Source organism: Balaenoptera physalus (assembly GCF_965194825.1).
Source record: "Balaenoptera physalus genome assembly, chromosome: 14".
Classification (NCBI taxonomy): Eukaryota; Metazoa; Chordata; class Mammalia; order Artiodactyla; family Balaenopteridae; genus Balaenoptera; species Balaenoptera physalus.
In genome coordinates this window covers 52,849,516-52,867,288 of record NC_138893.1, presented here as the reverse complement: position 1 = coordinate 52,867,288, position 17,773 = coordinate 52,849,516, and the positions used below count along the sequence as shown (strand labels likewise).

At 37.2% G+C, this 17,773-nt stretch overlaps 1 protein-coding gene across 4 annotated transcripts in view; it reads left to right on the top strand.

Annotated features, from left to right (window-relative positions):
• The window catches only part of R3HCC1L (R3H domain and coiled-coil containing 1 like), a 90,285-nt gene that overhangs the window by 17,212 nt on the left and 55,300 nt on the right, over positions 1-17,773 (top strand). For 2 of the 4 annotated variants that reach the window (XM_082424099.1, XM_082424102.1), the window contains exon 2: positions 2,058-2,166. The exons of 1 other annotated variant lie outside the window; for it this stretch is intronic. The gene's annotated coding sequence lies outside the window, so the exon portion shown is untranslated. Of the gene's footprint in view, positions 1-2,057; positions 2,167-2,811; positions 3,039-17,773 lie in introns of all 4 variants that reach the window. One more of the 4 variants, XM_082424100.1, reaches the window with a different exon arrangement.

Sequence of the window (17,773 nt, the reverse complement as noted above, 5' to 3'; positions counted from 1 at the left end):
AATATATATATATATGTATTAGGTATATTAGCTGTTTATAGTGATATATGTTACACATATTTTCTCCCAGTTTGTCAGTTATCTTTTACTGTGTGTGTGTGTGTCTGTGTGTCTGTGCGTGTGTGCATGTGTTTGAGCTTTTATGTGGTCCAATTTTTCAGTCTTTTGTTGCATCTGAATTTTGGGTTATAATTAGAAAACCTTTCCCTTTACCCAGGGTAAAGAGGAATTCACACACGTTTTCTTCTAGTACTTGTATGGTTTTAGTTGTTACATTTGGATCCCTGATTCATTTGGAATTATTTTAATGCATAATGTATGAGTTAATAATCTTTTTCTAGATGCTAATTAGTTGTTTCTACATATTTTCTTTAAAAAGTACAATCTTGCCCAATATCTTGAGATGCCACCTTTATCCTATATTAAGTTTCCATTGAGTTTATTTCTGGACTTCTGTTCTTTTACACCAGTTTGTCTGTTCCTGCATCATTATCACACTGTTTTAATTATAGAGGCTTGATAGTATATCAAGGGCTAACTTTAAAATTTTTTAATGTTTTATTGGCTATTCTTACAAGTTTATTTTTCTGTTGAATTTTAGTATCAGCTGTCTGTCTCTGTAAAAAAGCTTGTTCATATTGAGATTTTTATTGGGATTACATTAAATTTATAAATTAGGAAGAACTGACATCTTTATGATGTTGAGTTTTCCATCCAAGAATGAGGAATATCTTTCCATTTGTTCAAATCTACTTTTTGTCTTTCAGGAATGTTTTAAAGTTTTCTTTATATAGTTTTTGAACACTTCTTGTTAAATTCTCCATTTCTTAAAAACTTACTAATATGGTTTGTAGATTTTTATGCCAATATTTGTAGAACTACATTATTCTTTTTTTTTAAAATAAATTTATTTTATTTTTGGCTGTGTTGGGTCTTCGTTGCTGCACGCGGGCTTTTCTCTGGTTGCGGTGAGTGGGGGCTACTCTTCGTTGTGGTGTGCAGGCTTCTCATTGTGGTGCCTTCTCTTGTTGGGAGCACGGGCTCTAGGCGTGCGGGTTTCAATAGTTGTGGCACACGGGCTCAGTAGTTGTGGCACACAGGCTTAGTTGTTCTGCGGCATGTGAGATCTTCCCGGACCATGGCTTGAACCCATGTCTCCTGCATTGGCAGGCGGATTCTGAACCACTGCTTCACCAGGGAAGCCCCACATTATTCTTTTTAATGTCTGTATTGTTTTACATAGTATAAACATACCATAATTTAACCTGGCCCATATAGATGGACATTAAAGTTATTTATAATTTTTCACTATTATAAATAGTTCTGGAATAAGTATCCTGTAGAAATCCAGTTATTTCCTTATGATAAATTCTTTGAAGGAGAATTGCCTGGTCCAAAGGTCTTTTGATATATAAAAGAGTTTGAAATATTGTTTAAATGCTTTCTACATTAATAAAATGTGTACCTCCATGAACAGTGTGGAGTCCTATTCAGTCTGTACTTACCAAAACAGGACCTTATTGCTCTTTTTTTCATCTTTGCCAGTTTGATGCGTAAAAAAATATATTTATTTTGGATTTCTTTGCTAACTGATGTGATTTATTTTTTCTTTGCTAACTGATAAGGTTTATTTTTTATTCATCCAGCCAGCCAGCCACTCAGCATATTCTTATTGAACATCCACCATGTGCCATCCTAAAAGTTAGAACTATAGTAATGACTAGAAGTTGAACATCTTTTTGTGTTTTGATCATTTGTATTATTTTCTTATCTCTCTCTCTCTTTTTTTTTGATGGCAGTTAGTAGATGTTTTGTCCCCCTCAGACTAGTTCTCAGAGGGCTGAGAATGAGAGAAGATATTTCCTTTTTCTGTTTTGTTGTTGAGCTTCTAAAAAGTGTGTGTGTTTATTTTCATTGCACATTCTATGGTAAATCATTGTGTTAAACTGTTAGTATTCCTGAAATGAGATCCTGAAAGTTCAGTGCACAGACAGGTGTCAAAGAAGTGATAACTACATATTTTTATAAAAATAACTTTTATTACTATTATTTTCCAGGTGAGGCTGCTATCTGTCAGAAGGGAACTTTTTGTACCATTTGCCTCAGACACAGTCTATCTGCACGTTCTAGAGTTTTATTATTCAAAAGATAAATGTCACTTATTTGGTAAGTCAGTTAACTATACTTATGCATATTTTAGAAATATTGTTTATTTACTCTATTTGTTTGCTTATAGTTTGTTTTTTAAGTGTCATTTTATTTTGTAACTCTCATGTAAAACAAGTTTGAAAGTGGCAATATCCTAAAAGACGTTCAGGGTCTTTTGAAGATTTTCTTGTTTCTATTCACTGTCTTTCTTAAATTTTGGTTTTGTTGTAGAGAGAACAGGGGCTGGTTAAATATTGGAATTGGTTCTCAAAGTTGAATTACTGTCTTTGCTCTTTTCAGTCTCTTTCTACTGTAAGAACTGGGAATTAACATCCGTCCTGTCCAGCTGTAGCTTCCCTGTAGTTCAGATAGGGAGCAGCAAAGATGCAGTTTTATTGTAGGGGTTTGATGAAGTGATTTGGGAAGACTAGATGGGCAATTAAATCCTCAGTAAAGCATAATAAAGCAGAATGAGTAATGCTATCAAAGAACTTAGAAATGAAAACTAATTAGATAACTAGTGAAACTGATTTTAATTTTTAAAATATTACTCTGTAGATGTTTATTTTTAATTAATTCTTTTTTCTAAGAAGACTTAAGTTGATATGACCTGCTGTTTTGTGAGAGGTTTTTCTTCCCCACATCCTCTGATGATCTTTTCAGTCTGTTCCAGCTTCTGACTCTCATGTGTAGCCAGTGGCAACCAGGAAGCTGATATATAAGATGAAGGATTTTTCAGAGGGTCAGTCACAGCAGCTGTCAGAAGATGACTGTACTTGTGTGCTGCTGAAGCACATGGCAAAGAATTGGATGGAAACTATAATGAAACGATACTGGTGATTTCCAGAATTTCCTTTTAAATGGTTTTGCACAGCAAAACATAGTGAGAGGTAAATGTTGATATTGAGAGCTGAGCTTAAAACAAAGTACTGTCAAATAAAATTTAAGGATGAGGAGCCATAGGCACAGAAAAAAGGGGAAGGAAGATTCTCCTTTGATATGTTTTTTGGTAGCCTCTTTGCTTCTGTTAGCATCGGAAAGCTGACTTCAGACGTTCCTAGATGATGTGCGTGGCTCATGTGAGTAGAGGCATGGGATTTTATTGTACCTGACTCTGAAACGGCCCAGATCTCAGAGCAAACCAAGTGAGTTTTAATCTTGGTTATTTAAAATCTCCTTGTACCTGTCTTATTGGGAGTATTATTTTTTTTAAGAAGAAACTAATTTGCAACTGGCTATAAAGAGCGACATTGTGTCTGGGCAAATGCTGTCCTAACACACTGCGCTGTCCCACAGGGGTAATTCTCAAGTCCCCAAACACAGTACTGACAATCTGTGGCAGCCTGTGAATTGTTGGGCAGCAGTTGGGGAGGATGGACAGCAGAGTGAGGTGGTCGTGTGCAAGTTACAGAGGAGATGGGAAGGGGGAGAAATGAGAGAAGAGCAGAGCAACTCAGGTTCTGTGGGCAATTAGAATGTTAGCTATTCTCCTTGTTAGCTCTGCTGATACAACTGTGAAACGAACAGCTGGAGTTGGTTTTGGTGGGGTAGAAGTAGTGTGTTTCACTTTTCCTTTCAAGCTGTTATCGTTTCATTCTGTCTTCAAAACTGTAAGGTTAGATGTTCTATTGATGAGAGTAGGGATTGGATAGATTGAAAAGTTTTGAAGAGACTAGAAATATCACTTCATGCTAGAAAATGAAACTATAAAAATCAGGGTAATGGGGATGGGTCTTATCTTTTCTAGGAACTGTTGCAGTGGTAGTAAGGCCAGTTACCATATCTAGATCCAAAATGACTGGGCTTTTATCTCAGACAAATGTATATCCTGTTACTTATTTGTTTATTAGATTTTATACACATATACATATATCACCAGCTGTTTGTTTCAGAAACACTTGGCCAACTATAGGGGTCTTCATCAGGTATCAAGGCATGAGTTTCTGGGTATTATTTGGATTGTGCAGTAGAATATAATGTGGGGCAAGCTTTGGTTCAATTCTTTCTCTGATTGTGAGAATGGTTATACAAAATAAGTGTATTTGATTGCTCCCCTAGATGTAATGTTTGTTACTGAGTATGGGATTAGACTTGGGGCACATTGTTTTGGAGCCCATCCCTCCTGTTGATCCTGTTTCTAGGTTTTGGTTAAATGTTACACTTGCTCATCGATACCATCGGGTTAAGCAAGCATAAGAGAGATGTCAGTGTTAACATTGTGTGCTATCTTACCACCTTTACCTGATGGTACCTATTAAAAAAGATGACAGGGTAAATGAATGGGCAGATGGTGTAAGGGAAGGTATGGAGAACTAGAGACACAGTAATAGTATCATTTCTCAGGAATTGTCTGTAGGGTCTAGATTTGACTCTCCATTGCTTGGGGTATTGAATATGTAAACCTAGTGTTGAAGGCCCTCCAGGCTGAAAACAATCTTTCTGGCAGAATATTCCACAGTTTCCTATATTGAACCTTTGGCTCTAGTAGTTTCTATAGCTGTCTCCAAAATAATGCTTTTTTAAAATTTATGTATTTTATTTATTTATGTTTGGCTGTGTTGGGTCTTCGTTGCTGCACGTAGGCTTTCTCTAGTTGCCGCGAGCAGGGGCTACTCTTTGTTGCGGTGCGCGGGCTTCTCATTGCGGTGCCTTCTCTTGTTGTGGAGCACGGGCTCTAGGCGTGTGGGCTTCAGTAGTTGTGGCACAGAGGCTCAGTAGTTGTGGCTTGCGGGCTCTAGAACGCAGACTCAGTAGTTGTGGTGCATGGGCTTAGTTACTCCGCAGCATGTGGTATCTTCCCAGACCAGGGCTCGAACCCGTGTGCCCTGCATTGGCAGGCGGATTCTTAACCACTGCGCTACCAGGGAAGTCCCCAAATCATGCTTTTTAACTTACTGCCTCTTCAAATTGTTCAGGCTATTCCTTTTACTTGGAATATCTCCCTTCAATTCTCAGTCTACATACCAGCTTCCAGTTCCTCTTACCTTACGACATCTTCTTCAGCTATTCCAGGCCCTAAGTGATAGCTCTCTTTTTATCATTTACAACTTTTCTCTTTGTTTGGCAGTTATATACTACCTTAAAACAACTCTTTTTGTTTTTTTTTAAATTTCTTATCTTCCCAATTAGGTAGAGATAACTTAAAGAGGAGGCTACATTATTCATGTGGTTCAAACCATGTTCTTACCTGTGGTCCAACTTTACAGTTTCCACTGTCCCAGCATAGGTCTCAGTACAGTATGTGCACTTAATAAATATTTGTTTGCTGCAAGAAAATACCATCACCTATTGTTAGCTTTTACCAACCTTTAACATTTATCTTGCTTTTTGTATCATAAAAATAATAGATTAGAATACGGTTTAGTACCCGAGCCATGTTTGTTCAGTAGATTATTCTACTTTGAAGGCCTTTTGTAGCACTCTGTACAGTCTTCCTGATCCTTAAAGGGGCAGTTCTCTGAAGATACCACTGTATTCTAAGATAATTGTTTGTTATTCTTGAAACTCTAATTAGTAAACTTTTAATCTGCGTATAAGAAAGCTTTTATTAATTATCTGATGTTTTCTTTGCCTGCTTTAAAATGAAGCTTGCTTCTTTCGGTGTCTGTTTCTTAGCCACATTTGGCCTTCACACTTGGTACTGTAGTTACAAAGAGGAAGGAGACATAGAGTTGTTGTAACTATGTCTCTAACATAAGTACTCCATCTCCTTTACAATTATTCTCTTTTGTTATTATTACACTTTGGCATTTCTATTTTTTAAAACTATGCTATTCTTTGTTTTACCCCATTTTTTAGAAGGCATGTATTCTAGTCTACTGTAGTAGTTAAGTGCAGGGACTTCGAAATCCTAACCAACACTTGGAAGCTGTGTGATCTTAAGTAAGTTTCAGATTTCTCATCTGTAAAATTGAGAAAATAATAGCTACCTTAGTATGTACTTGGGGTCAAATGAGATAACATATATAAGACACTTAGCACAGATTAAGCCTAGTAGTCTCTACTTTCAAAATTTACTTAATGGTTTATTAGCTTTAGTTTGTGAATCCTAAAGGGGAAAAAAATCAAGCTTAATATATGTCAGGTTTGAGGCACAGCCCTGAAAGCCTTATTCGTTTCAACTCTTTTATTGTCAAGTATAGGATATCAATGCAACCCAGGATAGACCCAGGAGAGGAACTAATTTCAAATAAGTCTAGAAACACAGACCAACCTCCAGATGTATAGTGAGGGAAAGAAATTTTAGGAGGGAGTTTTCCTCTCTCCTCCCTACCACCAGGTATATATACAGAGCAGGTAGCAGACTTTTCTCTCTACCTTTCTGTTACATATTATATTGCTGTTGTTCAGTTATATTAAAGCTTTGATCTGACTACCTTTTGAGGTTGTCAATAATAGGTGCAAACATTAAATTTGGAACAGTTAAGTTGGTGAACCATGGGGTTACCACATCAGTGGAGTGTGAAAGAGACTAAGCTGCGGACTGTTTCCCAGCCTGTAAAGCATGAAATCAGTTGGTGCCGATGCATGGCGACTGTGGCCAGTGGAGCATGAATTGTGTTATGTTGTAAGAAAAACCTTTTCATGCCATAGTTTGTTTACATATTTCGGGGCCCTCAAGATCCCATTGAAATTATCTATCCAGTGTCTTTCATTGTCTTGATACTCAGATTTTTTGTGAAATATTTCTTCCAGTTATGCAAGCTGTATTCTTTGTTCAACTGCATGCACAGAGGCGAAGGCTGTAAATGTCTGAAGCAGACTAATATTAAAATACTGTAACTTATATTCTGTTTAAGATGACATCTGAAAATACCTTCTGCAGCAGGTATTTTATGTACAAGTTTCTTTTCTCTTTAGATTCAGATTTGAAAGTGCACTCTATATTCTGCTTTGAAGGTTCCTGCAGTCTAGGAACTGTGTTATCAGTTTCACTGGTCATTGTTCCCATGTTCCCATGTGCCTCTGGAGAAAGGGAAGTATGTAGAGAAGGGTAATGTTTTCAGATGGTCAGGGGAGTTGGCAGAAAGAAGTATAGAGATTATTCTTACGGGGAATAGAAGAGAGGGAGTTCCTCTCCTGACACCTGGTGAGTTTCTTCACCATATGGCTTTGAGGATGAGGCAAGGTGAATGAGGAAGTTTCAGAGATAGTAGTAGATTATTATTGTCAGCACTTTTAAGTCTGGAAGGTTATTGGGAATAGTCATGCCATGAAAGCATTAATCTTTCATTCTTATCCTAGTTGATTTTCCTGTTTTACTGCATCAGTCTTTGAGCTCTCTTTGGCTGCTATGCCTTTATACAGATTCTAAGCAAATTGTTAATATTTATGAAATTAATAGATGATTGTAAGAGATCATCTTGCTGAATATCAGGCAGTCTAGTGTAGTAGTTAAATGCAGGGACTTTGAAATCCTAACCAACACTTAGAAGCTGTGTGATCTTGAGTTATTTAAGCTTCAGATTTCTCATTTGTAAAATTGAGGTAATAATATTTACCTCATAGTATTATAGTTGGAATCAAATGAGAAAGTAGATATATGAAATATGTAGCACGGTCCCTGTCACATCTAAGTCCTCATTGAATGGTAGGTAGCTGTTTAATTCTTCTTTCTCTTCCTCTGCTACTACTATTGGTACTACTCTGCCACTACTTCACTTTCGCTTGTAGAGCCTAAACCTTAATGGAACAGAAAACGTAATTAGATGTGATTCACAGCAGCAGATTTTGAAAAATATGTCACTGTTCTCTTGCTTAATCTATTGCTTAATAGATCTTTCTTAACCAAATAGAAACTCTATAAAAAGACTTTTTAGTGAAAGGAAAGGATCTTTGTGTTGGCTTGAGATAGCCTTGTAAAACAATTGATTATTCTAAAGTGTATTTGGTTAATGCAAATAAAACAGCTTTTCTATGAACTTAGGGAGTATATAGAAATAAAATAAGAGTTTAAAGAATTGTCATTCCTTATTATTCACCTAGCACCAGTTATTTTTTCTGAGGAGGTGCCTTTTTTTGAATTCCTAGGAGAAATGTTTTGTCTGGTCCTAAGAATAGTTGTAGTAGAGTTCTTGTCCAATGTTTGAGGACATTTTTGTGGGAATGGGAGGGGAAAGTCATCCTGATCATTTACATTAATGAAGGTGTGCATTAGTGTGGATAATATATTTGGTTTTGATGTGTATTATGTGATTATTTTTGCAGCACAATTGACTTCCTGATTAAACTTTGCTCAGCTAGTATATCCTGAGTATATATACTAGGTGGAAAACTGGTTAAGGCAGCTATGATGGTGATAAAACTACTTAGTTTAGTTGATGGGAGATCTGGATTCTGGTCTCACTTACCACTCAGATAGCTACAAGTCTTAAGTAAATTCCTCAAACAGTTTCCTCATCTTTAAAATGAGGAGGTTATACAACACGATTTTCCAAGGTCTTTTTCAGCTAGCTGTAAGGTATAAAGATCTGTATGGAGGTAGCTTGACAATCAGAAAATGCAGCAGTGACACATTTTGACCAACAGAGGGTGAAGTCCAATCAGTCAGCTTGTGCTCTGTATTTGACCAGTATGTGACATCCTTGGAAATGAAGAGGACACATTGCTCCTCTATCCATTTAATTTAAGTTATGGAGCCTCTTGCTGTTCTGATTCTACTTGAATTAGACAAATTTCTGCTTTTTTTCTTTTCAACCTTCTAGATAAAGAAGGGAGAAGAGAAAGGTAGCGGTTTCTAGTTGTCAGGGATTCATCTAATTTTGTTCTCTAAGGTAGAGAGTGACTCTCAGATGACCCACTGGCAACTTTGATGGGAAGCACAATAGTATGAGTGGCTAAATTTAAATTACTTGTGGACACCTTCCTCCCCACAAACACACAGGCACACATACAAATGACATTCAGTCCTTATTACCCTCACTCCCTCTGAAATCCCAAGGATGAAAGTGGGATATCTGAGAAATATAATAAAATAAGCACAATACTTTTAATTGAAATCTAGGTTCCAGTCTTGCTTTGCTACTTAGTATCTATCTAACCATGCACATTACAAGCTCAGATCCTCAATTTCCTTATTTGAATTCTGACCTATACAATCTTTTTCAATAATGTAATTTAAGATTCTGTAAAAATTCTTTAATGTTTATGTGAAGGACAGTGCTATTCTTGATAAGACATTATAATTAAGCAATATCTTATAAAAATAGCACATGATTTTTTTTTCTTTTTCTTTTTGCTAGGAATAGAACTATAAGTGTTGTTAAGGCACAAATATTAAAGTATTAAAGTAAACTACCATTATGGCAAGAAGAACAACAATTGCCACTCCACTGAGACATTTTTCTAACCCCCAAAACAAATACAAACAAATTCTCTGAACATTGGCTCAGAGTGACAGCGAGTCAGTCAAGAAGGGCAGGACCAGGAGCCAAGCCAAGCTGATTTGGGGTATAGTTGGTAGTGAAGCATTTAGAGAAGTCATCTGGGGATGCGTGAGCTTAGAAAGAGAGGGCATGTGGGGTCTAGGAATCTATATCACAAAGCTGGATTCAGAGTCCATTTCTTTAACCACATGAATGGAAGTAACTTTGATGTAGAGTCCAGTTGTATGAGTCTGAGGGCACAGGATAACATGGAAGGAACAAAGAGGGCATGTAGTCCAAATAAACAAGCTAAGTGTCTAGAAGGTGACAGACAAGTGGATGCAGAAGTGTACTTGTGAAAACAGGCAAGGATTAGTATTTACGATTTGATATGTACACAAGAGAGTAGAAGCCAGCCAGGCGAACTAGATAGAAACAGCGTTTTAGGATTATGTGCAAAAGACAAAATTTTAATCTATCCTGGTTTTAATCACCCTCCTTGATGTTGGTAGTCATGCCTACTTGGTATATCCAGGGCGCCACACATTTGAGGCTAGTGATTATATATCACTGACAAACTCTGAATGGTTTGTATGCTTCTAATAGCTTCACACTCCACTGGATACGCATAGTCACAGATCTGCTCGCTACAACTGCAGAATTCATTTCACAGAACTGGCTAGTAAAAAATTTGGCAGGCAAGTTAGCTTTTCAAGTGCTCCTAGGAATGGAGCCCAGCTCTTCCCTTTGGGCCTTGAGCTGTTGGAATTCATTGGGTTAGCATCTAGAAAGAACGGACTGTAACATTTTCAGCCTAGTTCCTGACAGCAAAGCAGAGGTGTTAGAATTTCTGTTCTAAAGGTTTACACTTAACCTGATTGCGTGTCTTAATATTACTGGGCTTCTGACTGTTGAAATACGGCTTGGATCGATGGTGGTTTGGAGAAAGTAGAAAGAGGGCTATCCATCATTCAGAGGCTCCATAGAAGCTGCTTGATAATGCTGCTTTCACCAAGCAGCCATCTGTCCATCCATCCATCAGTAGGATGAAATGAGATTTAGTGGAACAGGCAGCTGTAACTCTGAGACACTTTCTAACCAACGCTTGCAGCCCTGGCCTTAGTCTGACCACAGAGCACTGCGCTGGGGTTTGGCGGGATGTGACAGCAAGTGCAGTCTCATTCCCGCCACTGCCAGCCTAGAGTGTGTTCAATACGAGGTTGAAGCACAGCCGAATCTCCCATACAAAATTTGACTAAACTTTGGGTGACGAGCAAACAGTACTTCTCTTTCAGGTCTATTCTGTTTTACAAGTTGAGCAGACTCTTTTGATGGAGAATGTTTTGTTTGACTTGGAGAAGAAATAGAATTAAGAGCTGATTTAATTTCTCTGGAATCCTACCACACAGTTTAGCCTTTAACCCATGTCGTATATTGGCAGGCGGCTTTGTAAATGCTAATGAATCAGGAAGACCACCTTTTTCTCAATTGTAAACACTATGGGTACTTCTGCTGGCAATTCCCAGTTCGTCATGGTAATGAGGGATGAGGCTAAATTAAATTCAAGGATAATTCAATGATTTTATTTTGTACAGATTCTTTTTCCTCTAAAATTGAAATTTTTACCTAGGTTGTTAGAGAGCAGAAATTGCTTATTTCTCTCTACTCTGTATTAGTGGTGCCAATATGAAAGAAAAGAAAATGTGGACAGGAAAAAGGGTAAAAGATTAGAAGCAAGAAGCTGGATTACCCCTAAAATGGATAATCAGGCTCTGAGTATTGAATGTTAACTGTTATCTTCCTGCTTTACCAGTGCACTGAGACTTCTGAGAGCCTCTTGGTCAGTATAGCTCTGTGCCCATGTTACCTGTCCTGGTGACTTCCCTAGCCATGGCCAGGTTCCTTGACTGTTTTCTTGCAGTGGTCACTTTAGACCTCAGCTCTTGCTCTTTGTTCTGAAGCCTTGCTTTTCATTTTAGATTGGGGGAGGGGTCGAGGGAGCCTAATGTACCGGAGATGCCTCGGAAATGAGAGCCTTGGATGAATTCCTGGGCCTATTGATCCACCGGCAGTTTATGCATCCTGACATTCATAATCTCAGTAGGCTGCTGATGTTCCTGATTAATGGGCCCAGGGGCTGTCCATCCGTCACTTCACATTAATTACCGAAGAGGTGTTTTTCCAGTGATTTACCTGACAGCGGGCTGTGATAAATACCCCTAAGCAGAGTGGGCAGTGATTTATCACAGGGCCACCCCCCACCCCCCCACCCCCACTTACGCTTCCGCCTAACCACAGGCCAGCATTGGGACCTGACCAAAGAGTGCCCCCTCTGCATAAGCTATCTATCTCCATAATTGCTTGTGGATGCATATTTATTGGGGCATGGGACCTGGCAGATAGCATTCTAGAATTTGTGCTAAAGATGATGAAAAATAAATCTTCCTAGTAAGAAGAGTAGTAACTGGTGTGTTTTTTCATGGGGCAGAGAAGTATATATAAGCTGCCTTTCTGTTACTTTTAAGAAATCTGATGGAAATATTGCCTGCCTACTGTGCATGTCCTGTGATAATTGCTCTGTGAGCTTTAAAGAGGGGAGAAAGCACAGTTTTGTCTTTTTGATGTTTGTAGTCTGTTCAGGGAGAATCTGAAGAAATATGAGAACATTTCAAAGCACTAATATAATCTTGGGAGGATTGGGATAGAACTCCAGGGTTCCATTTCCTACTTTGTGGCCTTAGAAAGTGAAATTTAGTTAAATATTTAAATATTTGAGCGTTTTTCACGTGTCAGACATTGTATTCAACTCTGGAAATACGAAGATGAATGTGATATAGCAGCAGATCTCAGGGAGCAAAGTCTAGTGCCCCTAGCTTTAGTTTCTCAAGCTATAAAGTAAGCTTTTCCAGAACGTTGTGTAAGTATTTTAAATTAATTTAAAATTAATCTGAAATTAAAGGGATTTAAAATTAATTTATAATTAACTTCCACATTAATTTTTTTCTCTAAATATTTGTTGAGTACCTTTTGTGTTCCTGAGGATACAGGAAGCATTTGAGAAACAGTATCTGCCCTCAAGAAACTATGATAGAGTATGAGAATGACATTCATAAGTAAAACAGGAATATAAGGTTGTTTATAATGACAAATGAATACCATAGGTAATGAATGTACATGAATTCACAGAAGGGTAAAATCAATGTGTCTTCAAATAAAGATATAAGTCTTTTGAATGAATAGTAACTAGGAGTGTTTAAGCTGAGATAATTCACAGAGAATATTTCAGAATTTGGAATGAACAGATCATGAGGCCATTTGGTACAGAATGGAGGATTTGTGTCTGAGAGTGGTAGAAATATGATTGGAACAGCAGATTGACACCAAATCATGGAGAACCTTGAATGCTGGCTAAGTTTAGTGACTCTAGTGAGTCACTAAGGTTTTTGAGCAAGGAATTATGAAAAAAGGTGTTTTAGAAAAAATTATTATATATTCATGTGCCAATGTCATTTGGAATTGCCAGAGTATCTTAGAATACTCCTTTCTTTTCTAAGGTTGTTCAGAATCAGAATATCCAGATTTATAAATGTCCCTGAATGCAATGCATAGAATTGTGTTTTGGTTATATATGGAGTAAATAATAGAGTTGACAGTCAAAGGAGACCAAGTTTTATAGTCTTTACTCATGCAAAGTTGAGAAGACAATGGAAGTTTTAAGTAATGACTGCACAATTAAATTAGGAAAGACTATAGTCTGAAATTCTAAGAGAGAAATTGATCTTTAGTCATGCTAATATAACATCATTGAGGCTGCACTGCTTACTCACTGTATAAAATAGGTGTATTTTAAAGGCAAGAATCAGAAATTAAAGAGTCAGTGGGGTCAGCTATGATTTGGTAGGAATTTCTAGAGAATGTGATTATTTTTCATTTAAAAAATTAAGATATAATTTATATAAAGTTCACTTTTCTTAGAGTACAGTCTGTGAATTTTGACAAAAGCATAGTCATATAACTCCCACACAGTTAAGATACAGAACAGTTCATCGATCCAAAAAATTCCCTTGTGCCCCTTTGTAGTCAACCCCTTACTTGAACCTGAGCTTCTGGCAACTACAGATACATTTTCTGTCCTTAAAGTTTTGCCTTTTCCAGAAGTCATATAAATGGAATTGTATTTCCCTACTGATATATGATGTTGAGCATTTTTTGGTCTTTATATGTTCTTTGGTGAAATATTGTTCAAATTGTTGTTTGTTTTCGGATATCAGGTTTTAAGAGTTCAGTATGTATTCTGGATAAAAGTTCTTTATCGGATATGCAGTTTGCAAATATTTTCTCTCCATTTGTGGTTTGTCTTTTCATTCTCTTTTAACAGTGTCTTTGAAGAGCAGGTCTTAATTTCGCTGAAGTCCAGTTTATTGATTAATTTTTTTAAATGTTATGAATCATGCTTGTTGTGTTGTATTTAAGAAATCTTTGCTGAACCCAGAGTCACAGAGATTTTTTCTCCTATATTTTCTTCTAGTAGTGTTGTAGTTTTAGGTTTTATATTTAGGTCTATAATTCATTTTGAGCTAGTTATTGTATATGGTGTGCCGTATGGATAAAATTTATCCTTTTGTTTTTGCTGCATATGAATTTGTAATTATCTCAGCACCATTTATTGGAAAGACTATCCTTTTTCCATTGAATTGCCTCTGTACCTTTGTTGAAAATCAATTGATCATATATGTTTGCGTCTATTTCTGGACTCTTCTCCTGCGCCCACCCATTCTATTGATCTATGTTTCTACCCTTTCTCCAATACTACATTGGCTTGATTACTGTACTTCACAGTAGGTTTGAAACCAGGTAGTATGAATTTTCTAGCCTTGTTCTTTTTTTCAAAATTGTTTTGGCTATTCTAATTCCTTTGCCTCTCTGTATCCATTTTAGAATCAGCTTGTTAATTTATCTGATGAGTTCAGAAAAATATGCGATTTTGCACATTGTCCACGTTTTATTTTGTTTGTTTTAAGGGTGGGAAGGACATTCTCCAGCTTTCTACATCCTAGGCAGAATCCAGAAGTCCCACTTACTTACTTGAGGATGTGATTTTGATGATTTTGATATCGTGTTTTTGTTGATAAGAATACCATTTAAATTTGTCCCTTTCAGTTTCTATCCCCAAATTATTTTTGTTCATGTGTTCATTCATTCATTCAGAAAAAAATGACTCTATGCTATGTGCCCAGTGTTGGGTTACAGTGATAAGCATGAAGATACAATCCCTCCTCTAATGAGCATATAGTTCAGTGGGGGAAGACCAGATAATTAAAGAAGTAATTATAATTAAATATAAGAGCTGAAATAGAAGAAGTATATGGCAGAGGCACCCACTTTAATCTAGAGTGATTAGGTAACGCTCTCAAAGAAAGGGCTATGATGGAGACTTACAGGTTATATTGAAATTAGTTAGGTGAAGGTGATTAGGAGGCTGTAAGGGAGTAGACTAGGCAGAGGAAAGAGACTCTGTAGGAGCTAAGATGAAAAAAAAATCCACAAAAGAAACAACATGGAGAATTCAAGAATCTGAGAGAAGTTTGATGTGATCTTATAGCATATAAGGACAAAAGTGACAAAAGATAAGAGAAATTGATTGGAGCTAGGTTAGAAAGAGTCTTATAAGCCATGTTTAAAAAGTTGATTTTCTCATAAGAATAATGGGAAGGTAGTGAAAGGTTTTAGGGAGGGGGATGTCTGAGTGGCTAATTGTTTTAAAAGAGTCATTCTAGATGCAAGGTGAGGAATGAGCGGACAGGAAGCTAAACAGAGAGACCAGTTTTAATACTATCTAGGCATTTGTGTGTGTTGGTTTACCCTGGGGTAGCATTAGGATAGGGAAAACTAGACAGATTAAAGAGATAATCAGGTATGAAGATCAGTGGAATTTGTCGATTGAATGTGGAGGGTGAGGGCAAGGGACGACTTGAAGTGTATCCAGTAAGTCTTGATATGTTTCTGCAGAACCTCCAAATCTTCTTCCTCTTTTGAGAGGGAGAGTAGAAGAAAAAATCCTTGGTTTGCTTTAATAAATACCACCATTCATGGCCCATGCATGATTCCACATTCATTGAGATTTTGGGTGAAAGTAAGTCAGAAAAGGGGAAAAGGAAACAATATCTAAATAATATCTAAGTCATGACAAATAAAATTCTCTTCCCTGGTCGTTTTTGAGTGTTGAGAAAAGCAGAAGCAGTTTGATACCTTCAGTTTTGATGTTTAGCCTGTTGGCATATAAACAAGTAAAATCTGCAAACTGGCTTTCTTGTTCTTCTGGAACAAAAATAGCATACAATTGATCTTCTCAAAGAGCTGGTCCATGCAGAGAGAAACTTACTGTATTTAATCACATAATTTCCTTGTTTTTCCCAGACGTTTTTACTCAGCATTTATAGTGGTGGATATTTTAGAAACTGTGTTAGAGAGTTCAAGTCTTCTAAGACTCCAGAGTTATCTGAGGTAGTGACCAGCACCACTAATAGCTGTGGCAAGTTTTATACAGAACAGTGTGGTGGGTGCCAACAGTGTTTTCCTGGTATAGGAGGGGCAAAGTCTAATTTTCAGAGAAGGGAAAGTTAGTGATAAACAGCCCCCCTATGATTCAACATTTCAGTGGTTAAGGTGGGATGGTATGTGTGGAACTCATAAGGGTAAACAATTTTACTTCTCAAAGTGATGAAGTTAACAATAACCATGGTATGTTAGCACAGTGTTAAAGTTAGGCATCTATGATTCAGAAAATTCAGAGTTGTTCTGTTGAGGATATACTATGGGAGGCATACTTGTAAGCAGTCAAAACTTGGTTTCACTTATGGCTCCTACACTTATTAGCTAGTTGTGTGACCTAGAGGTTTAGTTACCTTATCTGTAAAATGATAATAATAACTATACATACCTCAAGGAGTTGTTATGATGGTTAAATGAGATAATATATGAGCACTTGGCACAGTGCTTCCACTCATTGACTTCTTTAGTGCAGGACAAATACTCTGTAGTTTTTTAAATCCAATATACTATAAGATTTTTTATAATCTCAGAAATATTCATAGTCTTAGTGCTTTCCAGTATTTCTTGTGATTGGGATATGTCTCTGTATCTACCTGTAAAAATGGGTAATACTTAAAAATGTAGAGCATCATTTCTTTAATGGTGGCAGGACATTGTAGTTTTCAAGAATGAACCAGGTACAGGGGACAGGCCTTTAATCTGGCTATAGTTTGATTTTGCTCTCACCATTAGTTTGCACATAAGGCCTCTTTCTGTAAATATATTTATATCATGTGTCACATATACAAGTTAAGAAGGGTCTATATTAGTAGGAAAATAGCTAATGAGTTGAAATTAAAAAAAATACACAACGGTAAAGAATTCTAAACTTTGATCAAGAATACACATACCTTTCATCTATTCACAGTCTCAAGTTAAGGAGAAATATCTGAGTTGATATTACTTTGTGTTAGGAACATTTGTTTTTATCCTCATTTTTTTACCAAACATTTATTGAATGACATCCATGTGCCAGGAATGGTGTTGTGCATTGAGGATTTAAAAATGATAAGGCAGGGCTTCCCTGGTGGCGCAGTGGTTGGGAGTCTGCCTGCCAATGCGGGGAACACGGGTTCGGGCCCTGGTCTGGGAAGATCCCACATGCCATGGAGCAGCTAGGCCCCTGAGCCACACCTGCTGAGCCTGCACGTCTGGAGCCTGTGCTCCGCAACAAGAGAGGCCGCGATAGTGAGAGGCCCGCGCACCGCGATGAAGAGTGGCCCCCACTTGCCGCAACTAGAGAGAAAAGCCCTCGCACAGAAACGAAAGACCCAACACAGCCATAAATAAATAAATAAATAAAATTAAAAAAATATATATACGTCACATTTAAAAAAAAATGATAAGGCATTTCTTACTTTCAAGGAGTTCAAGGTATAATTGGAGTCAGACAAGCTAACAGTTTGGTATGGCAGTAGGGAGTTGAAAATACCTAATCCATATTTTCTCAAAGAATATTTATTGAAATATACAACATGTAGCAGGCATTCACAGATCATTTAGGGCTGTATGTCAAAAGGAACAGTCCAAAACCATCCTAGGCAAGTAGGTCTTCAAATGGCAATGGGCAGTATTGGGTTTGGATTCACTATAGGACAGGCACAGTGTAATCCTAGACAAGGTTAGACCCCTGAAAACTTTCTGATCAGTTTTGTTGACCCACTGGTGTT